Below are 22392 nucleotides of genomic sequence, written 5' to 3'. Positions count from 1 at the left end.
TCTATGAATATACCTAATTTAATTATCCATTATATTACTGATAGATATTTGAATTACTTCCAGTTTTTCAATGTTATATTTCCAGTTTGGAGGAGTATTTTATATATTTATTATGTTACTGTTAATATATATTTCCCATGTTTTACTTTTTTCTTTTAGTGATCAAACACTTCTTTATCTTCCCCCTCTATTAGCAGAGAATAACATCTATAACTATGGATTAGTGCTTTTATCATTTTTTGGGCAATGCAAGGTCTCCAGAATCCTAACTTCATTGTTTCTCTTCCGTATTCAATTCTACTTCATCATATGCTTTTTTTTTTTTAACTTTTAACTTTATAAATTTATTTATTTATTTATTTATTTTTGGCTGCATTGGGTCTTTGTTGCTGCGTGCGGGCTTTCTCTAGTTGCGGCGAGCGGGGGCTACCCTTCGTTGCGGTGCGTGGGCTTCTTCTCATTGTGGTGGCTTCTCTTGTTGTGGAGCACGGGCTCTAGGCGCACGGGCTCAGTAGTTGTGGCTCGCGGGCTCTAGAGTGCAGGCTCAGTAGTTGTGGCGCACGGGCTTAGTTGCTCCGCGGCACATGGGATCTTCCAGGACCAGGGATTGAACCCGTGTTCCTTGCATTGGCAGGTGGATTCTTAACCACTGTTCCATCAGGGAAGCCCCATCATATGTTTTTATTTTAATTACATTTTATCTCCTATGTGACATTATTAAAGTCAATTTTTATTTAAACTTATCCATATAATTACTCTTTTGTGCTTTATTTCTTAAGCTTAGTACTTGCAACTGGGATCCTTTTCCTTCAAAGAACTCCTGTTCAAAGAAGACTTCTGATGTTTACTTTAATGTGGATGGTGACACATTTGTTGGCATTTGTTTTTCTGAAAATAGCTTCATTTTACCTTCATTTGTGAAAAAGTTTGCTCAATACAGATTTATAGGTGAACTTCTGGGGGAGGGTCTTGTGGATGTCATCTTTTCTGTTGAAAAGTCAAATATCTAACTTACTGTGTTTCCATTGAAAGGAACTTGTCCATTTCTCTAGGTGATTTTAAAAATGTATCTTGGGACTTCCGTGGCGGTCCAGTGGTTAAGACTTTGCCTTCCCATGCAGGGGGTGTGGGTTCAAGCCCTGATCGGGGAGCTAGGATCATCCCACATGCCTTGCAGCCAAAAAACCGAAAGATAAAACAGAAGCAATATTGTAACAAATTCAATAAAGACTTTAAAAATGGTCCACACCAAAAAAAAATCTTTAAAAAACTGTATCTTTGTCTTTGATATCACGCAGTTTGCATTTGATATGCCTAAGTTTGGTGGTGGTCTTATTCATCTAGTTTGGAGTTTGCTAAACTTGGTTTTTTTCTTTACTGAAGTATAGCTGATGTACAATATTGTAAGTTACAGGTGTACAGTATAGTAATTCACAATTTTTAAAGGTTATACTCCATTTATAATTATTATAAAATATTGGCTATATTCCTTGTGTTGTACAATATATCCCTGTAGCTTTTATCCCTGTAACTATTTTATACATAATAGTTTGTACCTCTTAATCTCCCACCCCTATATTGCCCCTCTCCCATTTCCTTCTCCCCATTGGTAACTACTAGTTTGTTCTCTATATCTGTGAGTCTGCTTCTTTTTTGTTATATTCACTAGTTTGTTGTATTTTTTAGATTCCACATATATGTGATATCATATAGTATTTGTCTTTCTGTCTGATTTATTGCACTTTGCATAATGCCCTCCAAGTCCACCCATGTTGTTGCAAATGGCAAAATTTCATTCTTTTTTATGGCTGAGTAGTATTCCATTGTATATATAATACAAATACATCTTCCTTATCCATTCGTCTATTGATGGATACCTAGATTGCTTCCATATTTTGGTGATTATAAATAATGCTGCTAAACTTTTGAATCTGTGGGTTGATGTATTTAATCATTTTTGGAAAATTATTAGCCAGTATTTCTTCAGATGTCATTTCTGACCCATTCTCTTTCACCTGTTATTCTTGGAATATTTGAGGCTTTTCCACCATGTTCCTCTTATCCCTTATGTCCTTTTCTATATTTTCTCTTTTCTGACTTTAAGTCTGATATTTTACCTGTCCTAAAATTGAATCATTCTGGGGCTTCCCTGGTGGCGCAGTGGTTGGGAGTCCGCCTGCTGATGCAGGGGACACGGGTTCGTGCCCTGGTCCGGGAAGATCCCACATGCCGCGGAGCGGCTGCGCCCGTGAGCCAAGGCCGCTGAGCCGGCGTGTCCAGAGCCTGTGCTCCGCAGCGGGAGAGGCCACAACAGTGAGAGGCCCGTGTACCACAAAAAAAAAAAAAAAAAAAAAAAAAAATTGAATCATTCTCTTTTGTCCTATCTAATCTACTGCAATCTACTGGATTCAATTACATTTTCTTTTCAGTGTGGGGACTTCTATTTGATTTTTAAAATAAGTCCCAGCTCTTTTTTGAAATTGTCTAGCCTGACATCTAGCTTTCTAAATATATTAATTATCATTAACTTAAAATTTCTATTTGGAGATTCCAGTGACTGGATCATCTCTTTTCTGTGACTGTTTTATGATCCTGTTTTATGGCATGCCTCTTGATTTTTTAAATTGGATATCAGCTGTTGTGTATGAGCAATTATTGAAGATTTGGAAGATATTCTCCTTCTACAGAAAATATTTACTTTTCTTATGGCAGCCCAAGTTTTTAGCATTTATGAGAGTTGGTCTATTTCCAGAATGCCTGTTTTCCTGATGTGTAGACCTTAATGGGGTCTCCACTGAAAGCCTGGCTGAACCTGTTTGCGAGGCAGAAGTAGAGACACAGATGTAGAGAACAAACGTATGGACACCAAGTGGGGAAGGTGTTGGGGGGCGAGGTTGAATTGGGAGACTGGGACTGACATATATACACTGATGTGCATAAAATAGATAACTAATAAGAACCTGCTGTTTAAAAATAAATAAAATCTAAAAACAAACTAAACCCAAATTTTATTTCACATGGTAATGTGACTACCAATAGCTGTGCTCTTCAGCCTGAAACTGCTACTTTATGCTTGGTTTCTTAGGCTCTCCCCCTGCACATATTTGGTGTAAGCAAATGCCAAAAAGAAATATCAATGCAGAATGTTAGATTTAGATCTCTCTGCCCCTTTTCTCTGGAATCTTGGTCCCTCAAGTCCTTGCTGTCTTGGTAGCCCTGAACCCCAGTCTTTGGCTCCTATTATAATACTTCTGAAAGTTCTAAGCCTCTAAGTTCTAAGCCTCTAAGTTCTATTTTCCCTCTTAGCCACCCCACTGCTTATGCATGAGCGTCAGATGGAAAAGAGGCAATGTCTGACTCACCTCAATGTCTGTTCTTTCTCAGCATCTTGAATCCTCAAGTCCTTTCTGCACTGCTTACTTCCTGAATACCTCCAAGAGCTTTGCTCTTGTTGTTAAATGTTATATAGCTTTTGTAGGTGATCTAGATTTTGATCAGTGGGTAAGAATAATTTTGCTGTATCAGAATATACATACTCCCAGGGCAATGCCTATTATATCTGTCAGGCCAAAGGAAAAGCACATAGTTACTGAACCATATAAGAATTTTCAGTCCTGAGCTATTAGTATGAATAATAGTTTTACTCAGAGGGCATAGTGCCCTAGGAAAGCTACGTGAAGTGAATTAACTATGTGAAGGATAGTGTAAAGACCCTACAAAATTTCAGTGTTATAGCAGCAACTGCTGTAAATCTGGAAAAGTGTTGATTCCACTTTTTCAATGCCTTTAATTGTGCCAACATAAATTCAGCTCTTCAAGAAAGCACCATGAAAAAATAAGTAGGCATGAGTGAGTATCTGTTTTAAATCAGTGTCATAATGTAAAAGCGTGTATATGATAAAGCAAATGTCAGATAACAGGAAAGGATTTTTTTAGACAGCATTCTAGGACAATTAGTATAGTGTTGGTAGGGGCGAAAATAAGCATAAATATTATACTATACACCAAGATAAAGTTGAAATAAAGAATAAGCTATCTAAACTTAGACGTGGACGTTTAAAGAATTATTTATCAAATTACTGCAGCAAGGCTTACATTCTGTACTTAAAGGAAAGGATGGATCACCTGAAATGGTAAACAAATGGGAACCTTTATTTTTGGCCATATGTAGGGCGTGAGAAATATTACAATATTTATAGTTCATACAAACTAATAATAAAAACATTCAGTGGATAATAAGATATCACTGCAGAGAAATGTAGTTACATAGATATCATCGTCCCATAATTTGTTGCTTGCCATCAAAATCAACACATGTCTTAACTGTTGTTAAGCTCATAGTGGCCAATATAAGGTTTCCAAAATACTAGTTTTCTCACAAAAGCTCAAATTTTATCACTAGTAGCAAATACTGTCAGTTTAGTTACTTAAACTGACAGGCTTACTTTTATCACTTTCAAGAAAATTTCTTCCAAATACCAAAGTCTGAATAACCATAGTTGTCAATTGTTCTTTCAAGTAACAATAGTGTTCTTTTAAAAAAAGGAGCTAGTTCAGCTCGTCACTCAAAGAATTGCATAAGCCTGAGACAACCACTGTAGTTCAGTAGGCAGCTGAGGTGTTTTAGAAATGTTTCCAATTGCATTACACACAATAATTAAAAATATGTATACTGAGTGGTGGGAATTTAATAAAATTAATAAATGATACTGCTTCCTCAAGGATGTTCCTAAGTGAAACTGGCTTTTTTTTTTTAAACTGTATGTGCATGCATGGTCATGGAAATGCAATGACTCCAAACACAATTTAGTGCCCCTGCCTTACCTCATGCTCAGGCATCAGCCGTTTTACCCCTCATGGCTTTTCCGCCATCAGTGAAAGACAAATAACATCTTAGTATTATTATAAAAGTATTTTGATCTCTTGGACTCCATGAAAGGGTCTTGGGGATGCCCAGGAGTCTGCAAACCAAACTTTGACAACTGTTAAGATAGCTCACTGAGTTCTATAATAATAATATCCCTATTTAATAGATGTGGAAAGGACCATATAGGGAGGTTAATACACGACGAAGGTCACAACATAGTGCCCCATGGTTAACAATACAGTGCCATGCACCTCAGAATCTAAAAGGGTTGATCTCACGTTGTGTTTATCTCTCTCTCACACACACACACACAAAGGGACACAGCACAAGGAATCTCTGGGAGATGTTGGATGTGTCTATTACCTTGATTGTAGTGATGGCATCACGGGTATTTTTTGCACATGTCCAAACTCATCAAATCGTGCACATTAGATATCAATTGTATCTCTGAGTCTAAAGGAAAAACAAGATTTAAACCAGGAAGTCTGGCCTCAATGTCTGTGCTATTAACTACTGTACTGTGTAAGCACACAGAATAGAACTAGAGGTCTCAAAACTGAGTTAAGGAACTGAGTTTTGGGTGCAGCTCGTGGCCGTGACTCTCAAAGATAATGCAGATGATGATTAGAGGACTTGGCATAGAAGGAAAACACGAGCTAAATGCGGAAACAATGGAGGAAAATGAAAATGGGTCTTGGAGCCCGGCTTTGCCCGATCATCAAAAGTTTGAAGGAGGGCTTCCCTGGTGGCGCAGTGGTTGAGAGTCCGCCTGCCGATGCAGGGGACACAGGTTCGTGCCCCGGTCTGGGAAGATCCCACATGCCGCGGAGCGGCTGGGCCCGTGAGCCATGGCCACTGAGACTGCGTGTCCGGAGCCTGTGCTCCGCAACGGGAGAGGCCACAACAGTGAGAGGCCCACATACCGCAAAAAAAAAAAAAAAAAAAAAAAAAAGTTTGAAGGATATTTTAGCAGAAATTGTAGACTTCATAAGAAGAAATATGATTGGGTTGGGGCCGGGGAACAATTATTCACAAGTGGGAATAGGACCTGGGCAGCCCTCTTCTCTCCCAAGGAGATCAGAGGGGAGATAAAAAAGAACTTCACTGGAGAGAATTGTACAGGAGATTTTCTTTGGAGATGGATGTTGTAGATATCGTTAAAAGCAGAAAGGGTTGTGAAAAAGATCCTGGGCAAAGGATGTACACATATCAGAACAGGCTGTGAATTACAGTGGCACCTATATTGTATATCAAAATATACATGACAGGAATGTATATTGTATATTACAGAAACACAATATATTACAGGAATCTTATGTGTATGTGTGTGTGTGTATTAGAATTTTCCCTCCACCAGACATATTTCTTCTTGGAGCATTGAGTAGCACTCCACAGCCTCTACCCTCCAACATTTGATGGAAAATTTTGGTTTAGGAGTAAATAAGCAAAAAATACTTAGCCTCAAGGAAGAGAATTTACATAAGATTTTCCGTATCTTGAAACACATGCTTATTGGGACTAACCAGGTGGTAAACCAGTTCTCTTAATTACATACAAACTAGCTCATAATTACACACCAACCTAATCCCTGGTAATCTTAGTAGACGTTTCTGCTTATGCAAGGTATGCTACACAAAGGTACTGCCTTTTTTTTTTTTTTAAGAAGAGACAAAAAAAAGTTTGGAAATCCTCAGTGATCTCCTTGTTCCCTCATTTATTTTTCCACAAACTCTCTTTAAACTCAAAGTTATCAATTTACCGTTTAATGATATGGTCAGTTAAATGTATCACAATCCTAACAAATAGTCCTACATTTCAAGCTTGCGTTACACATAGTTTCCGACAACTTTTTTCCATGCCCTGATGTTTCCAATATTGAGATTTTGCACACTTCAGACTCCAGCTCAGTGTTACAGGACTATCTACACTATTATTAGGACACTTTTCCCCAGATTTATTTTCTTTAAATTCTATTTGCATTGTCTAATTCCAGTTCAAAACTTAGAACAAGTTCTGTGTATTATCCTGTAAGATTTTAAGTTTTCCATTGGGCTTTTAATATCTGCCATACTTCTCCTTTATAGAAGTAAAAACGTCAGCTATGTCTTTAGTGAACCTTTTGTACTTAATTCACGCTAACATCCTCCCTTTAGCTTTCTCACGGTCCCACGAACGCTCATTGCATCTCTGTGTGCATATTTTTTTCCCGTCATGCCCTGAGAGCAGTATCTTCATTTTACTTCTCTCTTTAATCAAATTCTCATATTCTCCTTCACTCTTGGAAACGTTTCACACAGCAATGTCTGTAACAATTTCGAGACCTCACAGTTTAACTGTATGCTGTGCTCTTCATTTTTATTTCCTACATTTTATCTTTTTAAATTTTATTGTAGTTGATTTACAATGTTAATTTCTGCTGTACAGCAAAGTGATTCAATTATACATATACTTTTTCATTACGGTTTATCACAGGATACTGAATGTAGTTCCCTGTTGTTATACACTAGGACCTTGTTGTTTATTTCATACATTTTAAAACTTGTCTTTTCAGTTCTGCCCCATGTGGTCACCTACTGGAGTGTCTATCCATCTTTCATCCTTTTTCTCTTCCGATGCTTGCTCCTGTAGGGCTGGGATCCCTATTAGTCATGATACACGGTGTCTTCTACTCTCCAACTACAGTTGCCTGGATTGAAGTCGACCCTTGAGCGAGACAAGGCCACTTAGATTCTCTCCCTGGAAAATCTGAATTTTTACTGCGATAAGCTAGTTGGTCAGTGATGGTTGCTAGAATGCAGAAGATGCAAACCCCAAATCTTAAAGAGTGGCCATGTTTAATCATGGGAGTACTGAAAAAGAAAAAGCTGGTTTTCAAAGGAAAACAAAGGAATGCATAGATGATCAGGCATGAGAGATGGATACCACCGCCGAGACACTGGATGGTTTTCTGAGTTTTGTCTGAGCCCTTCCTGAGTCAAACTACTACTTTCCCTAGCCAGTGCTTCCACGGTGCGTCATGGAACACAAAGTATTTTTAAAGAGGTTCTGTGACGTGTCAGCACGTTTTTTTTAAGATGAAAAGAGATGGTGCCCTTTGGGGTGTACATCGTATGTGTCCTATTAAGTTGTCATTTTGTTTGTTAATCAGAGTAGATGCTCCTTCCTGATACTTAAAGTCTGCAAAGAAAAAGATGGTACTTCTGTTACAAAGATGTCAGGCTGAATATGGAACATACGTGAGTTTCGGAGTAAGGAAAACTTGGGTTTGAACTTCTGATTGGCTCTTTACCAGCTGTGAGTCCTTAGAGAAATCACTTTATTTCTCTGAACCACACATTACCTTACTTACGAAGTATCCTTAATCTTCAGCACATTGTCCATCACAGAGCACAGAAGGCTCGCTAATACGAGGGCTTTTGATTTGCCAAGGACATTTGGGGCAGAAGTAAGCACATTTTAATTTCCTTGCGTATTTTGTCTCTTGGGGGGAAAAAATGAACAGAAATCTGAGGCATTCTCACAGGTGTCTGTGGATGACAGCTTAGCAGATGGTCACAGAAATGGACAAAATGAAATGGAAGCCCCTAAACCCCCAAATAGAACACATGTTAATGTAAACTTAAAGTAAGCTCTTCTTTTTGGCATTATCTTATTATTAAAAGAAAATTACCAGTACATGGGAGTGGAGTCTCCTACCTGGGAAATGATATCCTGAATGACCATCTATCTATAGATTTGCAAGATTTTTTTTTAACATGGAAGTAGAGCTGATTTACAACATTGTGTTAATTACTGCCGTACCGCAAAGTGATTGAGTTATACATTCATTTTTTTAATACATTCTTTTCCATTACGGTTTATCATAGGATACTGAATATGGTAGAGATTTTAAATATATTTGTCACTTTCAGTTTCTTAAATATTTATAAATTAAACTTAACAACCAAGTTCTTAGATAAGAACAGACACAAAGATTTACCTCGTTTTATTTTCTGTGAAATTCATTCTCCCAGAACGGTGGCTTTTTTTTTTTTCCAGCTGAAAGTATTTTCCTCCACTTTTAATGACACGTTCATTAGTGGTGTGATTATTTTCTTAACGGCCACCCAGTCACCTCCACTAGACTTGAAGCTTCATGAAAGCAGGAATTATTCCTGTGTTTGTCCTACATTTTATTGTTAGTGCTGCCAGAGTATTTGAAATGTAATAGGCATTCAACAAATAATTGTTGGATGGATGGATGAATGAATGAGTAAAATTAACTTGAATTTAGGGGGTAACATTACATCTCCCACTCTACCCCTGCCCCGGCAAATGCATTAAGTTCAGAGCTATGTATATAATTTACTGAGATTTATTAAACTGGTAATACCTGCCTAGAACAAAGTCCTCCCTTTTTAAATTTGGCCACAAATAACTTTTCCCAGAATGGAAATTTTAATAGCATCATTTCATATGTCTGTTAACTATATTTGTATAAAATGATGTATGCATTTCAATTCTTTTTTTTTTGTAATCAGGGCTACTTTTTTTTTTTTAACATCTTTATTGGAGTATAATTGCTTTACAATGGTGTGTTAGTTTCTGCTTTATAACAAAGTGAATCAGTTATACATATACATATGTTCCCATTTCTCTTCCCTCTTGCGTCTCCCTCCCTCCCACCCTCCCTATCCCACCCCTCTAGGTGGTCACAAACCACAGAGCTGATCTCCCTGTGTTAATGCATTTCAATTCTTAAAATCCACCTTAGAGTCACAGTTTAGCCTATGTTAGCTGGTATTAACTATTTGCATGTTTCACCTTATCTAGGCCAAAAGTTATGGCTAAAATGAGTTTTTAGACAGCATGTCTTTTTTTTTTTTAAAGTAAAGGAAAGATACTGAGTGATGAATGAATTAAAATAGTTTGAGGCTGTAGTTGAGAAAAGAACGATGAAAAAGCAAATTGTGTATAGGAAGGGATGGAAACGGTAATAAATTAGTGTAAACAGATATAGAAAAATGTAGTTGATGCCAAAAATATGGATGGGAGTGCAACCATTATTTTTCAATGGTCTAGAGCCAAAATACCATATAAAACAGACTCCCAGACTGGCGGATTTATGAGCGAGTCATAAAAGCTAGTGATCATAAAGGTGTTAGAGGGAAAAAAAGGAAATCTAAACACCATTTACCTTGATTAGATTCAGGATTGAACTGAACTAAGTCTCAGAAGGAAAGAGGAATTTTGCAGTCCAGTAAATGTCTCCATATTACTCACAGACAGTACCAGCCTTTCTGGGAAAGACAATGAATGGGAGATGTCATTTCATCACCCACTTCCTTAAAATGATAGTAACTAAGAGCTGATACTTATGAAGTGTGAATTTCAGGCCAGGCTCTCTGGTGTCAGTTCTGTCTGTATATCACCACCTTGGACTGGTTGCCTATCACCTCTTGCTTGAATTACTATACCAGTTTTCAACATGTTCCCTGCTTCTGCCCAGCCTATTCTATTATGGTGTATTATCAACAAAACAATCAGAGGAATCGTGCCTTTGCTCTGCTAAAACCTTCTGATTGCTTTCTATTTCACTCAGAGTAAAATCAAAGTCCTTTCACTGGTCAAGGGGAGCAGAATACATGATCCCAAAATGCCGCTTTGTTTTTTTTTTTTTTTTTTTTTTGCGGTACGCGGGCCTCTCACTGCTGTGGCCTCTCCCGTTGCGGAGCACAGGCTCCGGATGCGCAGGGGCGGCCATGGCTCACGGGCCCAGCCGCTCCGCGGCATGTGGGATCTTCCCGGACCGGGGCACGAAGCCGTGTCCCCTGCATCGGCAGGCGGACTCTCAACCACTGCGCCACCAGGGAAGCCCAAAATATGCCGCTTTGGCATGTGGATTATTTTGAGCTGAAGGCAAGCAAGACCCAGCTGACTCAGGATAAAGCTTTTACTCTTCCTTCACTACCCCAAAGAATTTGGACTCGGGGCCTGGCTCAGAGAGAGAGCTATTACCAGAGATAACTTTTACCTAAATGACCTATCTGTGTGGCAGGGCAAACATCTCATCACCAAACATCTGCTCTGATTGCTCTGAGAATTACTCTCCTCCACTTGGAGGTCCCAGGCCCCTATCCCATTCCTTAGCTCAGATGGCGTGTAAGCCTCATTATCCAATTTGCCCTTGGGTCTCATATTTTATGGGGCTCCATGTGTATAAAATTTGTTTTCCTCTTGTTAACCTGTTTTACGTCAATTATCAGACCAGCCAAAGAACCTAGATGGAGAGAAGGATAAGTTTTCCTCCCCAGTGAATGGCCTTCAGGTCTGTATGATCTGACCCTGCATTCATTCTTCGATTCTATCTCCTGCTTCTCTCCCTTGGGTCCCAATACCTTGGCTTCCCCGATGTTCCTCAAACAATGGGAGCCTGTTTTCACCTTAGATCCTTAGCATTCCTGGTCTTCTCCACCTGGAATGTGCTTCCTACAGATACCTTTCCTGTTGCCTCTCTGCCCTTCAATTTGTTTTGTTCAAACGTCGCCTTTTTAAAGAGGACCGCTGCTATTAAAAACTAAATGCCAAGTAATTTACTTATGTAACCGAGCAAGTTTACCTGAAAACTGGGTTCGCCTCTTGGTGGGTGTCAAGCCAAAAGACACAAGCAAGCCGGAGATCAGGCGAACAAAGGGTTTATTATGACTAGGATTTATTATTACTATAGGATTTATTATTTCTAGGATTTATTATTACTAGGATTTATTATTACTATAGGACTTATTATTACTTGCAGCAATTAAGGAGAGCACTGGGGGATCCTTCCCAAAGCAGTGTCTTCCCAACAGCAAAATCGGGGGAGTTTTAAGCTAAGGGTACGTGCATATTCATGAAGGGGCTTGAGCCGAGGAGAACTCAGCATAGAATTGGGGCAAAGGTCCACAGAATCCAAGCTCTAATTGATTGAAGTCAGGAGGGTCAACATTGGGCCTTAGTTCCTGCAGAACTCAAAGGTCTATTATTACGTATCTCCCTTGAGGAGGAACTAGGACTCTGCTGCATCACTGCACTGTCGTCTGACTGCCTTTTCTCTGTTCCTGCATTCCTTTGTTCCCTTAAGATCATTAATTACGGAGACCTGTTCAAAGGCAAGCACTGTGGCCAGGCTTAGGTCACAACATGGCTTAGGCCAAAATGGGTTCTCATGTCAAGAAAGCCATGCCTGGTTCTCTTTCTCCGGGGACCCCCTATCCTATCTGCTTACACAAGGGCTCCCGTATGTGAGGTGCGGAAAGCCAAACTCTGACAAGGGTGTTTGCAGCAAAGTGAGGATTTAGCTGTAGGGCGCCAAGCAACGAGAATGGACAGCTCGTGCTCAAAGACCTGACCTCCCTGATGGCTCTTCAGGAAAGAGTGTTTAAAGACAGTGTTAGGGAAGAGATCAGTGGATGCCTGGTCAGCTGTGGACCTTCTTCTGATTGGCTGGTGGTGAGGTAACAATGTTTCAGGAATCTCAGTCATCAGCCTCTGGTTCCCACCAGTCTGGGGTCTATGTGATCAGCTTGTAGTCACCATCCTCCACCAGTTGTTGGGGGGGGGGGTCTTAGTTTTTGCAGAACAAGTCAAAGATATTCATCAGATAGTTATCTACATCCCTTTGGGAGGATCCAGGACTCCTGTGACTCTATTGTTCTAATCATTAAATGCTTCAGTCTGCTCTTTGGAACTCAGGGAAAGCATAGGAGACTAAAGGCTTTTTTCTACAAGCAAGAAATGGGGGACACAGAGGGACTTTTTTACCCGGGAGGGCCCCCCAGGGTCTTGCTTGGCTTCAGTCCTCCCTTTTCTTCGGGAGGTTCTAGTATTATTATATCACACATGGTTAAGCACCTGTAGGTAGGGTTCTTGACTTCTCAATGATTTTAAAATAAACATTACGTAAAATCCACACACACTACTCCAAACTATTTCTATAGCGTAGTTTTTATGAGAATAATTGGATGAGTTGAGGGAAACTTTTGACACAGGAGATAGCTTGATTACTTCATTTTTTCCATAAACGGATTTAAACTTTCTGAAGCTGGTATACAGCCTTTTTATTGACATTTTTGCTTTGAAAATTGTAATACCAGGATGAAAATTCCTTTCAAAAGATGCTAATCCATCTTCCATTTCTGTTTACGTTGGAGAATTCCAATTCCTCACCTCCGCTAAAGACTGCAGTCCTTTGCTCCTAATCGGTCTTCCTGTGCACTCTGTCCCAACTGCAGGGCAAAGCTGCACGAAACATCTCATTACAGAGGCAGAAGGCTGGCAATAAACATCTTCTACAGCCTACGTTGCTGCCAGGAAAGGGCTTTGCTCCTTTGTCGAGCTAATGGTGTTCTAGGCTCTTAATTACCTTACATCAAATATCTCCAAATACTTCAGTGTGCTCATCAGAAAAACAAAACCAACCACGATTTCAGGGCTGAAGCTCCATCACTTGTTCTAGAATAAGGAAATCTGCCTGACTCAGCAGTCCGACCCAGGGAGATTAAGAGGAAGCATCTTAGAGCTTGTATCACTCTAGGGAGACTTTACTCAAGCAGAAGACGTGGTTCCCCTCCCCTCTTTCTTTTCCCTCCCCTTCTCTTTTGGTTATATTTAAAGGTTTTGTGGCTGGGCTAGAAAGCCAGGGAAGGTCAAGGAAGTTTCACGCCCTGCTGCCACAAATGACAATCTCTATAAAATGTGGGTATTTTTTTTTTTTCCAAAGAAAAGGAAATTTTCAGGACAACTCCAGGAACAGCTTCCCCACAGCCCAGCTAGAGAGAGACCCTTAAGAGATTTGAAGGTTGGTATAATGGTTTAGAGGAAAAGGTTTAGTCCAGACAATTTTATTTATTAAATATAGTGATGGGGCTTCCCTGGTGGCGCAGCGGTTGAGAGTCCGCCTGCTGATGCAGGGGACACGGGTTCGTGCCCCGGTCCGGGAAGATCCCACATGCCACGCAGCGGCCTGGCCCGTGAGCCATGGCTGCTGAGCCTGTGCGTCCAGAGCCTGTGTTCCACAACGGGAGAGGCCGCAGAAGTGAGAGGCCTGTGTACCGCAAAACAAAAACAAAAACAAAAACAAACAAACAAAAAATATATATATAGTGTTAAGGAGTCTAAGTTCTTAACCTGGGAACACAACTGTGTTCAATTTAAATATATTAATACAGTCATCCCTTGGTATCTACAGGACACTGGGACTTTGGGACCTCTGTGGCTACCAACATCTGCAAATACTCAAGCCCCTTATATAAAATGGCACAGTATTTGCATATAACCTATACACAGCCTTCTGTATACTTTAATTCATCTCTTGATTATTTACAGTATCTAATACAATGTAAATGCTATGTAAATATTTGCCGCTGTGCAGAAAATTCAAGTTTTGCTCTTTGGAACTTTCTGGAATTAAAATATTTTTTCCACCTGCAGTTGGTTGAATCTGCAGATGCAGAAGCCATGGATATGGAGGATTGACTGTAGTCACACTATTACTATTATTGAACACCAACTGTGTGCCAGGAGTTAAATTAAGTCTTAGTTCACCCTTCCAACAACCCTGTACAGGCAGACCTTGTTTCATTGCACTTCACTTTATTGTACTTTGCAGATACTACTTTTTTTTTTTTTTTTTTTTAACAAACTGAGGGTTTGTGGCAACCCTGCATCGAGCAAGTCTATCAGTGATGCTTTTCCAACAGCTTTTGCTCACTTCAGGTCTCTGTTGTAATGTTTTGGTGTTTCTCTCTATATTTTCAACTTCTATTATACTCCGGTAATTTGTGATCAGTAACTTTTGTTACTACTGTGACTTGCTGAAGGCTCAGATGATGGTTAGCATTTTGAGGCAGTAAAGTGTTTTTAGATTAAGGTATGTACACTGTTTTTTAAGACATAATGATATTGCATGCTTAATAGACTACCGTATAGTGTAAACATAAATTTTATACGTACTGGGAAACCAAAAAATTTCACGTGACTTGCTTTACTGCAATCTTTGCCTTATTGTGGGTATCTGGAACTGAACCCACAATATCTCTGAGGAACGCCTATAATGTAGGTACGTTTTTTTCCAGTTTTACAGCTGAGAGAATTGAGGTGTACCGCATTATGTAGCTTGCCCATGGTCATTCCACAGGAGGGTATCGGTCCCACTGCTGTAGAGTCACATTTCTGCAAACGACATGCCTGGTCCACGGATGCATCTTGTTTGGTTCAGAAATAAAAATATTTGAGTCACATCGACATCACTTAATTCTCCCACCAATGATGTGTGCAAACATGTGCATGTTTTAGTGGAAATAGTCCCAACCCCAGCTCCACTGTGGTTGCATAAACAAAACTAGTTAAAAAGAGTGCATGCTTTTATTGGTTCTTTGGAATCCTAACTCTATTAATATAGTTGCTATATAGTAACTAGAAAAAAAGAATTTCTGTTTCAACACTGAGTCAGAGTATGCAATCTTCATTTGTATGCCCTCATGGTCACTTCTTATTATTATGTACCCTGCTGCCTTTCATCATTCTTGTTTTACTTATCCTGCCTCTATTTTCAACAAATATTTATCGAGGGCCTCCTGTGTGCCAGGCACTGTTGTAAGGATGGAGGTTAGAGTTTTTAACACAATAGAAAAAAAAAAACACATGATTTTAAGGAGTTTGCAAAACTCTGCTGTAGTGCATTCATCATTTCACGGTGGGCATATATCCTGGCAGATATCTAACAAAAAAAAGACAACACTAAATATGTTACCTTTCCAATTTAAAATTAGAGCCTAGTATATCTGAGTTTCTCAGCAGCTCCTCTGAAACTAAAAGCACAGTTGGCTGCCTGAGGTCTAATTTGGGAAGCATCTGATCATTTTTGTCCTTAAATAGCTTCTGCACTTACTTGTCCAGCTCTAAAAACCACCACCTCAAAAACACTTCTTCGGGTTAATGCAGTGTTTCTGGTAATGTAATGCTAAAATGAGCATTTATGAAAAATATTAATATGGATGTAGTCCCCGTGTTATCTATGCATAGTTAATATACATGGATAGATATAGTGAGTCCAGGGATTTAACTGTTGCACAGTAATCATGGTCCATTTATGACGATGGGGTTTATATTTGCAAAGTACATGTTGATGGTGGAATGAGATGGGAAATTCACAGGCTGAAATTGGGGAAGGAGAGCAGGTGAGAACATTTGATGGAGTTATCGCTGTGGCACCCATGACCAGCTGTAGAAGTGAGAATTGTAGCAGGTATGGCTTCGTGTTTCTTTCCTCTCTTTTATGTGAATAAAACTAGTGGTGACTAAAGTTTGGGATTTAAATGGTATTATGCCCAAATGAACATACCAGTGATGACCGCGGAATGGATTTTGTGCGTTCCTCTTATTGCGGCCACGTGGTTTTCGTTGGGAAAATGATAAGAGTGGATGCTGAGGATGAATCGGGTAGATGGGCTGGATGGCTTCCTTTGGCAGCCGAGGTCCATTCTTGTCCAGGATACACCTTGCTCTGAGCCTCGGAGGGTGTAGCCTTCATCTACAAGTCTCTTCCGTCCCCCAAGATCCCGTTGGGTTCAGCCTATGGGGTCGTCAGCTGGTGCTCAGAGGCTGGAGGAGAATGAGGTCAGCTCTTCCCTTGGCTGGCTCATTGCTGAGCTGTGCAGAGAGTAGCTGGTTTCCTCTTCCAAGGGCCTTAGCTCTTGTCGGCTCCACCCCACAGTTCCATCTGATTTTCTGCACCCAGTCCTTCGTCTTGGGATGGTCACGATTTCATGCTGTAGTCAGCCGCAGGGTGCTTCACCATCCCTGGGGCTTTCTCTTAACCTCATATATTTTCATAAATACTCCACCCCCCTTTTTTTTAAACTTTCCCCCATTTCCCCATTTGTTTTCAGCCTTGTCCCCGATTGATTCATACCCTATTAATATAATAATACTAGCATACTCCTGATACTAGCTAATACCAATGGAGCAAATGCGGTTTCATACTTATGCGTTATCTTTCTCTGAACATTGCTAGTTATATGTTGTCTCATTTCACTCTCAGAACAGCTAATGAAAACAAATTTTGTTTAGTTTCCCCACGTTCCATTTGAATAAACAGAGGCAAATTAATCTATCCAAAATTAACTAGACTGTTAGGCGCAAAGGGTTGAATCCAAGTTTTATTCCAAATCCACAATGATTTGTAGAGGACCTCATAATGGGGGGAGTGAATAGCTCTAAAAACAAGACAGAAAATTAAGGGACCAGGGCCAGCAAATGGTGACCAGAAAGAACTAGAAAGGAACAAGTGTCTAAATTTATAAGACAAATGAAGAGTACTCAACACCCTGCATAAAAAGGAAAATCCATAAATGAATTAGAATGAATAACTAAAAGGCACTCAAGTGCCAAGTGGTTCTGGAGCAAAGTCATCCCTGGGTTGAAACGACTGGTTGTAAAGTGCACCATTTCCAGGGCTTCCCTGGTGGCGCAGTGGTTGAGAGTCCGCCTGCCGATGCAGGGGACACGGGTTCATGCCCCGGTCCGGGAAGATCCCACATGCCGCGAAGCGGCTGGGCCTGTGAGCCATGGCTGCTGAGCCTGCGTGTCCGGAGTCTGTGCTCCACAACGGGAGAGGCCACAGCAGTGAGAGGCCCTCGTACGGCAAAAAAAAAAAAAAAAAAAAAGTGCACCGTTTCCAAAAAGAAATCTGAGTTATCCCAGGATTAAAATCTTATTTGAGTGGCATCTTCACATTCTTGCACTCTTTAAAAATGTCCCCTTAAATTCTCTACTTATCCCGAAGCATCTCCTCTCTACCTGATGGGACTAACAGAAAGTTGAAAAGGAAATAGGAATGTTTCCAGATTTAATGCAAATTTAAATAATTTTCATTCTTCTCCTATTTATAGTGATCTAACATAAAACACATTTTACTCAATTTTCCATTAAAAAAATGGAATTATTCTGATGAAATATCTGGGCCTTCGGAATAAGATATGATAAAATCAGAATGCCCACAGAAACGACACTTTCTGTTTCACAAGAATTAAGAAACAGTTTGGCTTCCTTCTTGTGAAAATATTTTAAATTATTTACAAATGATCATACCTCTATTTCAGTACAGTAAACATAATGAAATCCTGTTTAATTTCTGAAAAAAATGTTTAGTGCTTTAGGGAAATGGCAGTTTGGATTCTCACCGTTATAAGCAAAGCAACAGATGCAATGCTATAAGAGACAGAAACAAGCTCTAAAAATACCTGCTGAATATCATTGGAGATTTTTGGTTTGTTTTGTTGTGTGCATATTGAAATGATCATTGAAACCCAGAATCCCATTTATGAAAGTTTACATTATAAATGTATTATATTAGCTAATAAATACAATAACAACCCATAACTTTATTTATAGTTTAATATTATATTAAATTTAATTTGTATGTTCCCTCGTATGAGGTGAGAAATACTTTCATGTCTCTTTTTCTCTTTTGTAAAAGCTGCCAGTTAAGCCAGCATCATATAGAACTTTGTTTTGCTCTAGTTTCTAATACAATTTTTTCTCTCTCTTCCCCCTGACCCCCTCCCTGGGCCCCAGGTTTATTTTTCGCTTCTTGTGTTCTCTACATGTGATAATTCCAGCTAAATGGACATCTTCTCAGTCTCAATTCCAAATTCTATACAGAGAGAAATGGACTAACCCAGTTTGGGTCACGAAGTTGCGTGTGGTCCCCTCAGTTACGGTCAGGTCACATAATAACGCAGCACCAATGAAGGGGTCACCTCTTATGAAAAAGGGACATAACAGAAAAAGGAGTTTTGGAGTGACATGGGAAGACACACACATCTTTATACCCGCCTAGTCATTAATGGTTTCTGAACTCAACCATCGACTGTTTATTTTAAGTGTCCTCCTTTAAATATGTTTTACTGCCTGTCATTTAAAATTGCCTTTGAAAATAAGTGGACCGTAAACCTTTTAAAAGCAAAGGTTAAGTGGGATCATCTTAGATTTGGAGCTGAAATATTTAAGGAACGAGATCTTAAATGGTGGATAGTCAGGAAGGTGAACATATTTCAATGGCTGATTAATATTAGTCACACTGATTTATTATTAAGTTCACTTAAATGCTTTATTACCTTACATTTAAGATTTTTTTTCCACGGCCCTGATTAACATTGAAGTAACATTTTATATAACACTTTCTCTGTAGCTTTTTTTTTTTTGTCTTGATTATCAAAAGTGTACATATGGGATCAAAACTATGAATGCTTTTAGTGAAAAATTCCAAAAATATTTCCCTTAAGTTTTCGGCAGCCGCACATGAGCATCTATTTTACTACACCGAGTGACATATGGGTGTTATGACTTTTTCCTGAAGGCTGTTAAACAATAAATTAAAATGTCTGATTTTAATTTGCACATTTATTTTTAACAGGTCATACTGGATAATGGTTTACTAATTTTATTTCTGAATTTGCAAATTGTATAACTTTATATTTGTGTTTTGACTAAGTCACGAGGGATTGGGTCATGCTGTGGATGTACTAACCCCAAACTATCAGTGGCTTCACATGTAAATTTTTTTTTTTTTGCGGTACGCGGGCCTCTCACTGTTGTGGCCTCTCCCGTCGTTGCGGAGCACAGGCTCCGGACACGCAGGCTCAGCGGCCATGGCTCACGGGCCCAGCCGCTCCGCGTCATGTGGGATCTTCCCGGATCGGGGCACGAACCCGTATCCCCTGCATCGGCAGGCGGACTCTCAACTACTGCGCCACCAGGGAAGCCCCACATGTAAATATTTATTTCTCATTTATAGAAAACCATTTTGTATCCAGCCAATTTCTTGGGCACTTCCTTACAAGCGGGCCATGGAGCAGGCCACTCCCAGCTTGCAGGTCTAATATTTGCAACCCATGAGTGCCCGGTTGTACCTCAGGGGAAGAGAGGGTCCCCTGCGGGCTTTACTGCCTCCGTCGGGAAGAAACAGCCTTCTCTTCCTCTCACAATCCACTGGGCAGAGTTAGTCACGTGGCTCCACCCAGGTGCAAAGCAGAACAAGGGGCTGGGTGTCTCTCAGCACCAGCAGTCTCTGACATACATATTCTAGCCTCCATCCTTTCCTAATAGGCAATTCAGATGCACAAGCCTCTGAACACATAAGCCACGGGCTCTCCTTTGCTGCAGATTTGAAGTCTGCTGTTTTGCCTTTTTAATTTGTATTCTGTTCTGAATTTGCCAAGAGAGCTTTTTGTCACAAGGATGGAAATTGCTTAGGGAGAATCAAGAAGGGTCTTTATATTATTTGTAAGAAAATGTCAAAGAGAAGCACGTCAGGATGCTTTCAGTGAGGGTTTCTTTAAAGGACTCCATCGGTGAAGTCCTGAAGGAGGTGGAGGGCCTAACCAGAAAGAGCTGGTGGAGGGATCGTGCAGAAAAGGGGAAAAGTGCATAAAAACCACTTAGGAGATCGACCTTTTTATATTAGGGTATATGATTTGGAAATGAGCAGCTCAAGTGCTTCATCGTTCTGGTTGGTTCTAGAACGTGCTTTGCTTCCATTCTGGCTGAAGTCTTCCCCGGAGATCATTTGGATTCTGTCTTCTTGGAAAAAGAGCACCCACACAACTGAATTAAAATATCAGCCAAATCCAGCTCTGTTCAAATGGGCTCCACTTCCATCGCCTCTCCTCTGCCCCTCATCCGCCACCACACCCACACCCCCAGGAAGAAAGGATTCACGCTTAAAAGTAAAATGAGCTACGAAGTCCGTTTACTTCCTTGCTACCTTTACGGACGACTACTACTAATGGTTGCATTTCAACATGAACGCCGATTAAAAGTCTTCAATAGCCATGGCTCTATGACACAAGGGATTTGATGCAAACATTATTATTTCTGTATCCTACAGATTAGCTTTGCTAAGATACTTCCCCATGCTTTGCTTCCATTCCTTTTTTCCTAGTTCCTCGCAACAAACATGAAATGTAACGTGTCATCTTCCTGCAAGATGTATTATGCAGTTCAAAAATCACATGCCAGGGCTTCCCTGGTGGCGCAGTGGTTAGCAATCCGTCTACCAATGCAGGGGACATGGGTTCGATCCCTGGTCCGGGAAGATCCCACATGCCACGGAGCAACGAAGCCCGTGCGCCACAACTACTGAGCCTGCCCTCTAGAGCCTGCGAGCCACAACTACTGAGCCCACGTGTCACAACTACTGAAGCCCGTGCACCTAGAGCCCGTGCTCCACAACAAAGAGAAGCCACCGCAATGAGAAGCCCGCACACCGCAACAAAGAGTAGCCCCCGCTCGCCGCAACTAGAGAAAGCCCACACGCAGCAACGAAGACCCAATGCAGCCAAAAATAAATAAATATATCAAGAAAAAACCCTTAAAAAAAAAAGTCTTATAAAAAAAATCATGCTATTTTTTAAGGAAAACAGCAATCTCAGCTGAAATAGCCCTATGCATTTATCCTGGGTTATTTCATTGCAGATTTTTGACCTAGAACATTTTTAATTAATTTGAATTTAGATTGAAAGCTTTGTTTCTGAAATCGCTTCCTTGTACTTTTCAGTGTCAGCCTTCCCTTGATTTCTGTCACCTCTTTGGTTTCATTTGCTGCTGATTCCAGAGAATCAGAGTAACCAAGGATCAAAAGTCTCTACCCTGTTTCCAAATGCAGCTCATCACTGACTCCCTTTTGCTAAAGGAATGATTGTTAAGCAGGAGAAAAAAGGAATAAAATCTCAACAAGGTAATGACTCACACCAGTTAGTACAAACTTTTACCCAGCAGAGCGAGCTGATTAAAATGAGACTTGTTATCTCCTAGTAGGAGGTGTAGGTAGAAAGGTGGCAGTTGCCCTAATAAAACAGAATGTATTAAGTAGCTGAGTCTTGTAGAATCTGTTCTCCTGAAATATGCTCTCTGCATTCACAATATTAAAGGGAAGGTGCCCAGTGATATCCTAACTGAAGAAAATCAAAGCTAAATTTCAGATGCCTAAAGACAGTAAAGAGGAGGAATCTGGGTATATTCAGTTTTCAGAAAGGAGACCCTTTCCCTGTGAAGTGAGTCATGGGTGACTATGGGTGATTTTGTTATAAGTTTATATTAGGTCATCCTCACCGTCAGGAATACAGTAGTACTAGGTAGACTGTTTAATATGGATGAAACCCTCAGAAGGGCAAGTATATACAACCTTCTGTGTAAATCGGGTAACAATTCTGGAAAGACAGGTCATAGACTTGCAATTCGCATAGATTAGGCTGAGGAAGCTGGTTAGGATCTAGGCTCCTAGTCGGAAGAGTAAGAATACGGAAGTTTGTAAACTTGCCAAATTCCTAAGTGTTTTTAGCTCTTTGGTGGCGGAGGGGAAGAGAGTTTTGTTCACAAACATATGGCCAAAGTTGATAAGATCTAATTATATGTTTGCAGCTGTTTTGAATCTGTAAATATCTGAAGTTGGTCAACATTATCGACGCATGACAAAGGCAGTATAAATAAAGGAAATTAGCTAAAAA

Source organism: Pseudorca crassidens, chromosome 19, assembly GCF_039906515.1.
Source record: "Pseudorca crassidens isolate mPseCra1 chromosome 19, mPseCra1.hap1, whole genome shotgun sequence".
NCBI lineage: Eukaryota > Metazoa > Chordata > Mammalia > Artiodactyla > Delphinidae > Pseudorca > Pseudorca crassidens.
The sequence above is the reverse complement of the archived record's forward strand: the minus strand, read 5'-3'. Positions refer to the sequence as shown.